The sequence below is a fragment of the Oreochromis niloticus genome, linkage group LG18 (assembly GCF_001858045.2).
Source record: "Oreochromis niloticus isolate F11D_XX linkage group LG18, O_niloticus_UMD_NMBU, whole genome shotgun sequence".
Classification (NCBI taxonomy): domain Eukaryota; kingdom Metazoa; phylum Chordata; class Actinopteri; order Cichliformes; family Cichlidae; genus Oreochromis; species Oreochromis niloticus.
This window is the reverse complement of record NC_031982.2, coordinates 20,530,169-20,542,814: the sequence shown is the minus strand read 5'-3', so window position 1 is coordinate 20,542,814 and position 12,646 is coordinate 20,530,169. Positions and strand designations below refer to the sequence as shown.

Below are 12,646 nucleotides of genomic sequence, written 5' to 3'. Positions count from 1 at the left end.
ATAGCGAGGCTGCAACTTTTTATTTCATCTATCAGCTATTTTATTAAATCAACAGCAAAGAGAATCAATTTATGGAAATCACAAGTTCCCATAGCCGAAGCCTGAAATGACAGCACTTCTGCTGTGAGAAGAAATTATTTAGTGTACAAAAAGTGAGAAAAAAATCCTTTAAAATATCCGGTTCATATATCTAATCCCTGAAATAATGTTTTAAATGCTCGAACCTAATGAATAGTAAACGAAAATAATAAAAATGTTTGTCACACACAACAGAAAAGCTGGAAATCCACACATTTAGTAAGTTGTATGAAAATAATCAATAATAAAATGGGATATGTTCAACTTGTGTTTATATTAATAGAAAGTCAACAAAAGCAGGAATTCCTCACATAATAGAAGTGAGAGCGAGCAAATGTTTTGCTTCAAAACAAATCAATAAATGCGGCTGCTTAATTTTGCCTTTTTAGTACAAAATCCCCCCGTGGCGTTCCCACTGACTTAGTCTCATGTGTGTTTGTTGTCAAACAGCTGAAGCTTCTCATTACTGCAGCTTTAGCTGAACTTTGGAGAATCGTGGATTTTGGCTATCCATCTGTCACACCAAACGCTCAGCAGCACTGAGAGAAAGGCCCTTATTTCCCATGATCTGTCGTGTAGCTGCGTGAGCTACTGCACAACGCACTTTTTGGATTTTCTGACAGCTTTTGCAACCAAATAATTAACTTTCGAACCCCAATATGTGCACTTCTGTGATGCACATATTATAGAGAAAATTGTGAAAAGGTTAATTTTGTTCCTCAGAAGTGATAGTTATGCAATGCTACTCTGTGAGTCTACTGAGAATTGGATAAACATTGCGGAGACCAAGAAAAAAGAAAGGAGAATAAGAATATGAGAACAGAAATGTAATGTCATGTTAGTTTATAATCTGCTATGGTCTTCATTAGGTATCCCTGCGTCCATTCAAGGCCAGCAAGGGCAAAAAAAATCATTACAGCAACTGACAACTCTATTAACGGACGGTACAGCTAATCAATATTTGTGCTAAAATATTGCTATAAGACACATTAAATCTATACATATCTCGTAATAACTGAGTATTCTTGCTAACAGGAAAGAATTTGTGATGGTGTATCGGCTATTTTGACTTCTACTGCCCTTCACATTGAACTTTTAGTCCCATCCTTAAAGGGACATAACTCACCTAGACAGGACATTGCAAAACAAAGGAAGCTAAAAACTAACACAGCAATGATACTTGTATACCACAAACATAAACGATCCAACCAATCAATCTCACTCTCGAGCTCTGGGGACATCAGCTGGGAATAAGGCGAGCATTAGCAGTGTGTTTCCCTGTAAAGTGTGGGATCAGAACTTTTAGAAACAGTGGTAACATTGTATTACCACTAAGATTCAACACAGGGCCAAATCGGCATAGAAATTTATATCTAATGCAACAGCAAATGGGGTGTAGACAACACAAACAACATCTCTGCTCCACATAAAGCCCAGTTTAAAACCAGAGGCTTCCAGAGACATTGATATTCATACCCGAGACGGCATAACGGATACTGAATGAGCGATTCTTATTTATTGTAACGCTCTGATTCGTGCAGTCTCTTTGTCTTAAAAATCATCCATGCCTGATATTGCTCCGCAGCAACTTCACGTGTATTCTAGACTTTCAATGCAGAGCTATTCCCTTTTTTCTTCTCCTCTCCTTGTTATATCCTCGTTTACCTTATTCATACCTTTCTCTTTTTGAATCTGCTCATTACGCTCACCTTCAGTTTTGTTCTCTTTACCTTAGCTTTTTTAAAAAGCTGATTCCAAATGTTTGCACAGTCTGCTGAAGGTTAAAGTCGGTGCTTTGTGAAGTGCTTTTGTGTCAAAGAATCATATCTAATTGGCATGGTGAAAAAACACATTTTATAATAAAAATATCTTTGGTTAAGAAGTGGTGAATTTATTCAACCCCACAAAAATGACTTGAAAATTCAATTTATTCACTTTAGTGACTCAATAAAATGCGAAAATATGTAGCTATAGTCACTTTTTTTTCTTTACTTTCTAAATTTTAGTTAAGGCTGATGTATGGAGCTAAATATTAGGCTTAACTTTAAACAAAAAGAGACCAATTAAAAAGCTCTATAGTATAAATATTCCCCAACTGGTAAGCAAGTTCCTTGTATATGACATGAGTGATAACTGACTTATCTGTCAGTACTCGCCAACTACTAGTTAAGCGATAGGAAAACTTGAAAAACTGCAACACAAACCAGAAACAGAAGAAACATTCTCCTTCTAAGCACAGTTTTGAAGAGTATCAGAGTATTTGCATATAAGTGGACATGTTCACTGCAAACTACGAGCTTGATTTACTTCATCCTATACTGCTACTTGTTCAAAACGGAGGACAAGTTTATCTAATTTGGTTAGCGGTTATGTGAAGGCAAAATCGATAGATATTATGATATATATCCACAAATAAATAACATTCAATAAAAAGACCAAATTTAAAACCTAGCTAACTGCTTTATAACCATAGCTGCAGCCTAGTAGCACTAACATTTAGCGCCACTAGACATTGCTATATAAACAAACATTTATTTGTGTAGCCCTGTTAAAGTGTTTTCATCAAATTTATAAAAGTGTATACTTTTGAACTCCTCTGTTCCAATCGTTAAGCTTTTCCAACTGTTAAGCTAGGCTAAGCTGACTGCCTCCTCTTCTCATGTAGCCCTCAGTAGAAAATACACATTAAAAAGCTACATTTCTCAAATGTGTGTCTTCAGTTAAGTTGGTATTACAGAGGGAAGTGAATTTTTTATGGACTGGATAGAGTCACAGCAGTCAGCACTCTTTGCACTGATGCTAAACTCAGTTTTACTGATTTATCAGTTTAACTCAATCTCTGCCTCTTTTCATATCCACTCCTTTCCCTCCTGACTATCTCTAAAGGTATTTCCACACATTAACTTTGGAAAATGTGTAAAGAATCAGGTCAGGGAATTGCTCTTCCTCAAACGCAGCTAACAACAGTATACAGTTAGCGCTAACAGCCTTCTCTCTTCCCGAAATACTTTGTTTGGTTTAGAGGAGGGTGCTGCTCGAGTGTGCACGAGGCAGAAGACAGGATGACCACTCAATAGCTGCGAATACCCCGGACTATTACCAGTGCTATACTAATATTGGAAGTGAGGGTAAAGATCGTTAATGTCCAGTCTGATTGCACAGTACATTTGCTTTCTCATTTGCACCTCCGTTGGGTAACGTGTATAAAAGTACAGGGCTGAAGTGAATGTGTAAAAATGGCTTTCACCCACTCATACTCCTTGTTTTCTTTTCACCTTGCCACTCCCCTCTGTGCATTTTCTTCTTCACATTATGCTTATTTTCACCTTTTTTCTCCCCCCCACCCTTCCTCATCTCCCCCTCTTGTCTGTACTTTCTCTGTGTTCATCTCCTTCTCTTCACGTTCCCTTTTCTTTCTCACCTCTCATCTTCTCTACAGACTAGCAAAATGTAAATAACCCAGAATGCAGCACCATGCCATCAAAAGCACATCAGCCTGTAAGAGAAACCCAAACTCCATCAAAACAACCCCATAAATAAATTCATTGAAAAACTAAATAAGAGATCTTAGCCTCTTTTTCTTTATTTTTCTCTCAAATCTCAGGGACTTTGCTGATTTAGCAGCCACGCATAGATGACTGCTTTGTCAGTGTGTGTGCACATGTGAGCATGAATGCATTTGCATAATTTTGAGAGTTATTATGGTGCAAATAATGTGTGGGTTTGAAAGTGAGCAAAGCAGTCCTTCTCTGAGCTTAGTTTTATATTATGCATAGTTCTGCATCTTTAAAATAATCTTTTTTTGCCTGTTACCCTGCAGAGAGTGTAGCTAAGGCTCGCCCGGGGTGAATCCTTTCTCCTTCATCTGATTCAGTACAAATCTCAGCATCTTATTTTTATATTCAGAGATTCATGTCATGAAAGAATTTTAGAGTAAATCAACAATTTGTTTCACCCTTTGCCATAAAGACAGCTTCATAGCTGGCTGTTTTCAGACTGGTAATGGTACTTTCAGAAGAGTCTCCCAGAACTTCCTTAAGTGAAAATATAGATGGCATAGCATAAAAACTGTTGCAGGTAGAGGCCTGCTATAGAAAAAGGCCAAAATAACAGCTCTATTTACTAAGAAAGCTCAAGAGTTCTCAAGGCTAAATTATTAAATGCTGCATCATTCAGATTGATGCTTTAATGTGTAAGCAGCATTTTACTGTTGTGAGGCAGTTGTGAAGTAGAGTTATGTTGAAGTATTTGATACAGTAGAGATTAAATATTTTTCTGTTTTGTCAAGTAGCTCCCAAAATATGCCTTGGCCCCATCAAGACAGGAAAATCATAAATTCAGGGGTCATGACATGATAAATAACAGAAGAAAGAAGTCATATTTTGATATATATATTGCAGAAATTATTTTGTACTATTTTCTAGCCTTTAGTGTTCATAAAATATTCAGCAGTTTCACCTCGTGGGTCTTGACCTGTCATTAAAATTAATCCTCTGAGAAGTTTCGAAGGGATTTAAGATAAATGCAGTGACAATATGCCTCTCTGGTGTAAAGTGGAATAAATGTGACCTTAATTATACTTAAACTGTACTTTTTAATACAGTACTTGTGGAGAAAAAAAACGGGAATACTACGCATGCACTAAATAATATATATAAACTAAAACAATAAGCCAAAGATGGAGCATTTCATGAAAAAAGTTCAGTTACAAAAGAGAAAAAAACAAAAATGAATCCAACAAGCTAAACAACTAAGTTTCAGTGTCCTGTACATTTTAGCAACAGGGAAGAATATAAATGAATAACACTAAGATTTAGTATGAAACCCTTATTTAGGATGAAAAGGCCTGTGTCCCCCAGCTTTGTGGAGTCTTTCATAAACTGTTAATGATGACTCCGAGTCTGCAGAGGGTCCCAGTGCTGTGGAAGACGTCATGTCTCGTTCCTGTACCAAAGACGCCACGTCCCAGTGGGGCCCAGGATTACAGGCCTGTGGCACTGACTTCCCACGCCATACACACCCTGGAAAGACTCATCCTTCACCAGCTACAGCCTCTTTTTAAGGCCACATCAGGATCCCCTTCAGTTTACCTAAGGGTACATCTTAGGCCCCCTGTCGGAGAGGCAAATGATAGATAAGGACGATGCTGGACAATACTTCCCACCCACTGCATGATGTTCAGTGAGAGACTGAGATTACCCAAATGCACCACTGAACGACACAGGAAGTCATTCCTGCCACTGTGTAACTCTTCCATCTAATCCACAGTACACAGTGCAATAGTTACACCCTTTTGCACATCATCTACAGTGACAACAAATAGCAAAGTTTTACAGTTTACAGTTTAGAGTAAAATGTCAATCATATAGGTCTCTGTAATATACTGGATATTTGTAATTGAGCTATTTCTTATAGTTTGTAAATTTGTAATGTATTGTATTATTAAATTTAGTTCAGTCCTTTACTGTTATTATTGTCTTGGAGCAACTGTAAGCATATAATTAAGCAATCCTTAAATATAAAGAGGTCCCATGTGAATGTTTTAAGAAGTGTGAAGGCATAATCAGACTTTTTTTAAATCTGAGCTCTCCTTTATCTAAATGGCTGTTTAAATGAATACAATTTAAAAAAGCTAAAAAAAGAAGAAGAAGAAGAAGAAGAAGACAAAGTTTACATTCTTTGATAATAAGAATGACTGTTTTGTACTGTTATAGTTACGGGAAAGCTTCATTTTAACAGCTTAGTTTTAAGTCACACTTAGATTGTTAAAATAAGATCAAAATCAAAATATACATGTGAGACTATAGCAAAATTTCCTTTTATCCAAAAAAGTTCAGTTAAGTAATTTAAATAATTGAATCACTACCCAATATAAATCCAGCTGAGCTACTAGCAAGTTACTTCAAAATGTGGATAAATTATTCGATTGATTTAATTCAGTTCTGTTATGATCCTAGGTCCTGGGCTCTGGGGTTTCAGTTTTGGACTTTCAGATTATTGTTGTTCTCTTTTGTTCTTGCTTTGTTTATTGTTCAGGGATTTATTTCTGTGCTCCTGTTAGGTTGTAGGCTAATTTCAGTTTTCAGTTATTAGTTTCCTCTGTTTTATCCTCCTGTGCCAAGTTCTCCTGTGTTCAGTGTTCCAGTTTTTCATTTCCTGTTTTATTTTGATAATCATTTGTCTCTTGTGCCTTATGTTTAATTTGACTTCCTCCCTTGTCATTATCTTGATTAGTTTTTGTCTCGTTTCTCCCAGCTCTCTCCACTCTGCCCTGATTACTCTTCTGTGTATATATAGCGTCAGCTTCCTTTTGTCCTTTATTAGTTTGTCATCTCTGTGTGTTTCCAGCCTATTTAGAGTCAGTTTGTCCTCCTGTTGGATTGTTGTTTTCTATAGTCATCAAATGGACCTTGTCCTGCAATCAGGTCCTCATCTAGCAAACCCCATGACAAGTTCACTCTTTTCCCAACATGCACTGAGAAAAGTAGAATGGGAGGCAGCCTTCAGTTTTCAGGCACCTGTTTCTGCCACCAAATGAACAGATTCAGTAGATGAATGCAGGTGAGGACCACTCGTTATGAATATTATGAGTATTATGAATTAAACATACACCCCCAGTATTCCAGTTAAACTACATTTGCTATTGTTTAACACTTCTCTATAAATTACACCAAACTTTTCTGTGTGTGTGTGTGTGTGTGTGTGTGTGTGTGTGTGTGTGTGTGTGATGAGCTGATCAGAAGCACTGCTAAGCTTTGTTTGCTGGCTTCTCAAACATAAGAAGATCAGAGCGTGCTTGTGTAAAATAGCATCAGGGCTGCTCAGAAATCCTCTGCTACATCATCGTATCGCTGCTTGTTACCTTCCCTGCCTGCTTTCAAAATCTTCTTTTCATCATGAAACACTCCCTGAGGGTGGGCTGGCTCTCTAGCTCCTCATTTTGTCAATATGAAACTTTGCATGATGATTAATGCTGGTCAAAGACACTCGTTCAGAAAAGGAAGGCACACACATAGAAAGAAAGCAAAAGCAGCTGTTATAACTCCACACATACCCACATTCATCAGCTTAACGCCAGCACACACTGTTAGATAAATGAAGTTCAGGGTTGGTACAGTGTGACGCAACACAGAGCTATAAATGTCTAAAAGAAACCTCCACTGCCGCTGTGACCTTGCATGCTTATACATGCACATGTGGATTAATGATTTGCATACTAACTAATGAACTAGCGTTTCTTTATTTTTGCAGTTGCATCCTTGCTTGACCAAAGGAAAAGAAATCAGCTAGAGCGCACACACCAACACACACTCAAGTGACACATGAGTACAGTGAATATTTTCCACGGCTCTGACAGGCAGGAGGCAGTAACACAGTGTGACAGCGTAGTGTGACTATTATGCAAGAAAGAACAGGACAGTGAGGATACAGCGAAGCTGCAGGAAGGAAAGCTTTAGCATGCTCTGTGTGATGTATATAATCCAGAGACAACACATTCAACAGCCACCTCCACTGAAACACAGCAGGTGGGTGGCTGCTGAAGAATTCTCCACTCGGGGGGAACTTACAGCACGTTTTTTTGGAGACTCAAGTGCAAAGACCGAAAGCAGCCAGATTAAAAAAAATACAGAAGAAGGCCGCAGTGCTTTTATAAGATTCATTGTGCTACGATGAGATTATATAAACAGTTTCTGATTTTGTGGCTAGCACCGTCACCTGTATAGTTTCTTCCATTTTCCTCTCACATGCAAACGGGATGCATGCAAGGTGATTGGAAATTTGATGCAGATATAAATATAAGTGTGCATGTTTTTCCATCTCTCTGTGCTAGCCCTGTAATGGACCTGTTCCACAGTGTACCCCACTGCTCAAAATCATCTGGGACCAGTTCCAACCCTCCTGTGACCCTACATGGAAACAGGTTTGGAAAATGAGTTGATGGATGAATAACTTCATAATTATTCATACAACTAAAAAATATTGAGCTTAACAAAAAAAGGTTGTGCCCTGTTTTGCGCTCTCTTCCATAACAGTCCACTAACATTCATCATATTCATCATAACTGAGTCAGTTATTCAATACCTGACACTCACTGAAAACTTAGGAATATAAAAAGAAACGGAACATTTGATTGACATAAATTACAAAATCCATTTTACTATTATTTCAAGTCTTTATCAAGTCCTGTTATGATTGGAATCATAGTTGATGTGATTGGAAGGGTACAGTTCTCATAAACTCACAAATTAGGTTCAGTTTTCGATTCCTTTCAAGTTAACAACAACTGTTCTTAGTAATAGATGGTTACTCATGAAATTACCCAGTCAGCCGATCATGTGGCAGCGCAGCAATAGATAAAATATTAGAAAAGTCTGCTAATGTTCATATCAAAGCCAAAACTGGGTTTGATTGTCGGGCCTACATGAGCTGGTATGGGTGCTTTTTGAACCACTGTGGACCTCGGCGGTCTAGAGTTCATTCAGAAAAAAGAAAAGATCAGGGACCGGCAGTTCAGGGGACAGAAACGCCTTTTTGATTAGAGGAAAGTCAGAGGAAAATGGGCAGCATGGATGGAGATGACAGAAAGGCAGTACACAGTAACTTAGATAATGGCTTTTTATAACCGAGCAGAAAAATATCTCGGGATGCAGCCTCGAGGCAGATGGGTTGCAACAGTAGAAAACCACATCAGGTCACACACTTGTGAGTCTAAAACAGAACTGAGACTGCGATGGGAGCAGGCTTAAACAAACTGGATAGTTTAAACCAGAAAATAGTGGCCCAGTCAGATTAATATTAATTTCTGCTAAAGCTACAGATCCTAGGCTTGGAAGGCACCGCAGTACAAGTCCATGGACCCAGCTCAACTGCTTCTCACTCAGAAGCCGGAAACTTGGGCCCGCTCCTAGAGCCAGGCCAGGCTAGCTTGAATGCACAGCCCAGAAAAAAGGTAAAAAAACAAAAGAAAGAAAAAAAGTGACCAAATGGACATTTTCTTCTTTGCAGCAAGTAATCAGGGGTCACTATGTGATCTTACTCATCTCAGCCTCAGTGTTCACACTGAAAGCATTCACCTCAACAGCTTTTATTCAGAATCAGTCTTGATGAAAAAGAAATCAAGCAATTATACCAATTATAAGTGGAATAAAATGCTCCATATAAGCTGAGTTACAGTTGGACTCCTGCTGTGAAACCATTAAGCAGCAAAGTCTTCCTAACTACCAGAGCCACCACCCGAAAAGCTCTAATTTTATGTCTTATCCAACACTTTGCCCTTCTTAACAAAGATATCTGTCCGCTAGTGAGATCTGTCTTGAAAAGTTTCATTGCTCTGCAGCACTCTGGACGGAGGAGATGCACGAACCCACGCACCATAGACCTGTTTGATTGGATTAATCAGAAATGTCTGCAGCTCTCCTCTCTTATTCCCACAAGTGGAGTTAATTGCACTAGTGCAATGGAGTGAAGTAGAAACGGGAGCTGAGTCTGATGTCCTGCCTCAGTTCCTTCTGCCTGCAGAAATGAGCTGGGAGAGGAAGAGGAGGAGTGGGTGGCGGTGGTGCAGGTTGGACGATGTGCAGCAGAGAGTGGGTGATAATAGGAGGAAGAGAAAAGATTTTTCTCTCAGAACTAGCACATCTGTGTGCTGCGAGAGGGAAAACTGTCGAATGGCCTTCTGCTTTTTTCAATTTTTTTAGTTATGGTAGTTTCATAACAGCGTGGTTCGTAGAGATAACTCAAAAAGTGCTTTTTTAAGACACACGTGAGGATGTGTACTAGATAAACTATGTCCTCCCGATTTGTTATCATTACCATACTGTTGTAGGAAGATGTTAGCTTTATCTTGGGGAGATGGGCAAGTAGCCAATGCAGTGGAAGCTAATGGGGAATTGACTAGATGCACAATGACCTGAGATGGGGCTTGTAGTGCAAAAAAAACTAACAGTTAAATAAGGAAAAATGAATGAGCTTCAACAGTGGACATATTTTAGAGGAAAGAGGAAAAATTCAACAATTGAAATTGATTAAATGTTATTTTATGTAATGTAGTTTTTCTGTACACACTACTGTTTCTACACATACTTCACTGCTCTACTCTAATGAAGTCTACTACTTTGTTATTGCATTGATGCATTTCTCACAGACATGGGACAGACTGTCAAAGTAAAACAGGAAATACATGAACGTAGAGACAAGGATGAGGTGACAGGAGGGAAGGCACAGAAACACCTAAACACTAGAAATCATAACCAATAACCAGAACTTAACTAAAGCAATGACTATTAAATAATCGCAAACATAAACATGGATTTGGTCTTAAAAATTCATACAAAGTTGTTAAAAGGAAGTGATTAACTTTGCATGTTTTGAAATTTTATTTATTTATTTTAGTGTCTTTTGCACAAGTAAGTCTGCATTATGCGAAATGCCCTTAATGGTTTGAGAACTGCATTAAGAGTTGTGAGAATGATGTTCCTGATGTGAGTATTACTGCAAAGCGCTGGAGAAAAAAAAACCATGAAACACTTAAAATGTCGACACTTGAAAGGTTAGAAATGTGAAAAAGTCATTTATTGTTGTAATTCTGAAATATTTACGCTCGGTTTATTAACTGAATGCAATTAAAACACTCAACATGTTCTCGGGCTCACAGAATATTTTCTCCTTGTCGCTTTGCTTCTTTGCATGTAGATTTCTTATAGCAGCAGCTTCTGACTGTGACTGCACTGTTGGACCACACCTCCAACTAAATGCTTCATTTCTCTTCCTTCCATCTCCCTCCTCCTTTCCACTTGCTGCACTTGCTTCTAATTTCTTTCTCAATATATTTTCCATTGCTATCCCTTGGTGATTCCAGCTTTCATTGGCACATCCCTCTTATAGTTCTTTTTGATGCAATTCAACAAAGAGCAGAGACACGGTTGAACGTATTGTGTTTCGAAACTCGAAAAGACTGCGACTTCACCGGGAAGGTCACGTATCATGGCTTAGTGGAAGCAATGGAAATCTAAGGATCCCACAGAGGTTCAGATCTGTCTTCCTCTTTCAACACACGCATCATTTTCTCAGAAACCAAACTTAATTTGGAAAAACTGAAATGGTGTCAAATATACGGAAATACAATAGCTGTTTATGTCACATGTTAAAGGTGCAGCAACAGAAAAAAGAATTTTGAAAAACACTAAAGACCTGATTTCTTAAGGTTCATTAACGAATCAGCAACATTATTCAGAATCTACTTCAATCCCTGAAATATCACCTTGTTAAGATTAATCCAACCTGACTACGTTCATAAAAATGTGAGTTTAAAATGACTAATGGAGACCTTCTGGTTAAGATACATGAATGAGTTATTATTTTTTTAATGACAGGATTCATCTCGGATAAAGCGCACTGCTACAAAGGTAGAGTTTAACCTTTATGCTGAGCACACTGGCGCCCTTACAGAACTCCTTTTAGAGGAAACTTCATTTATTTTAGGCTTCTGTCCTTATTTCTGTTGCTTATGGAGAGACCCCAGCTGTAAAAGGACTCTGCTGTGTTGGTAAACTGGATGCCGCGAGTATATCACAGGTCAACATATTTAAGTATTTTAAAGATCAGAAGCAAACTCTTTAAACCAGTTTTGTAATCAACAGGTAGCCACGAGAGATGTTTTTAGAATTACATGAATATAATCTCTTAGAAGCTCTTTGGAATATTTGGAACTTTCATCAATTTGTTGCAGACTGCATTATGATCCAGTCACAAGACTATATAAAGGGCAATATGGTTTCCTGCTGACAAAAATATTTGATATTTAAAATATTTCTGAGAAGATTTGGTAGCTGTTTCACTGATGCTGCTGATGGATGGATAAAAATACAGGTTGGCATCAGTAATACCTCCTAGGATTTGTACTTTGTCAGTGGTTTGGGGGATTGAGACTCCAAAGAGGCACAGATCTGCTGACTCTAAGTCCTTGCAATGTGATTTCAGAACAATGCTGAGGCTGTAAGAAGCACCATCCTTATGCTCGAGCAGCCTTTAAATGACATGTCTGATGGCAAAAACCAACCATAGATAGGGCAAGTTTTTTTTTCTTTGTTCCATAGCAATTTTTTTCCAGTTAATACACCAGAAAATCACACAGGACATTAGTTCAGACAGATTACAATATCAGCTGCTGCTGGATGTACATCAGCCAGCTGACCTGGTTTATACTCATCGCTGCCCCCACACTCATGTAGCTCTTTCTGTTTGCTGTGGCTTCTTTTCGTCACCTTGCTTTCACCCTACATTGATTCAACTCTAGAATCAAGCAGGTGCTCTCTACCGTATCGCGTTGACTTCTGTTCTGTGACTGTCACATTGAAAGTATCGTATGATAAGAAAAATGTGCCTGCTTACTCTCTCTTTTCCCAGAGGGCTTCTTTGTTCTCCCTGCCAAGCCTTGTGGATGCTTTAATTTGTCCATGGAGCATATATAACTGAATTACCAAACCAGAGGAAAATTTAAAAATGGCTGTCAGCCATGCATTAAAAGATATTTATCATAATTCCTTAAAGGAACTTGGACATTTTCCTT

General features: G+C 38.3%; 1 protein-coding gene across 4 annotated transcripts in view; it reads right to left on the bottom strand.

Annotated features, from left to right (window-relative positions):
• b4galt2 (UDP-Gal:betaGlcNAc beta 1,4- galactosyltransferase, polypeptide 2) overlaps positions 1-12,646 on the bottom strand; it is a 207,468-nt gene that overhangs the window by 17,651 nt on the left and 177,171 nt on the right. The window lies entirely within an intron of this gene.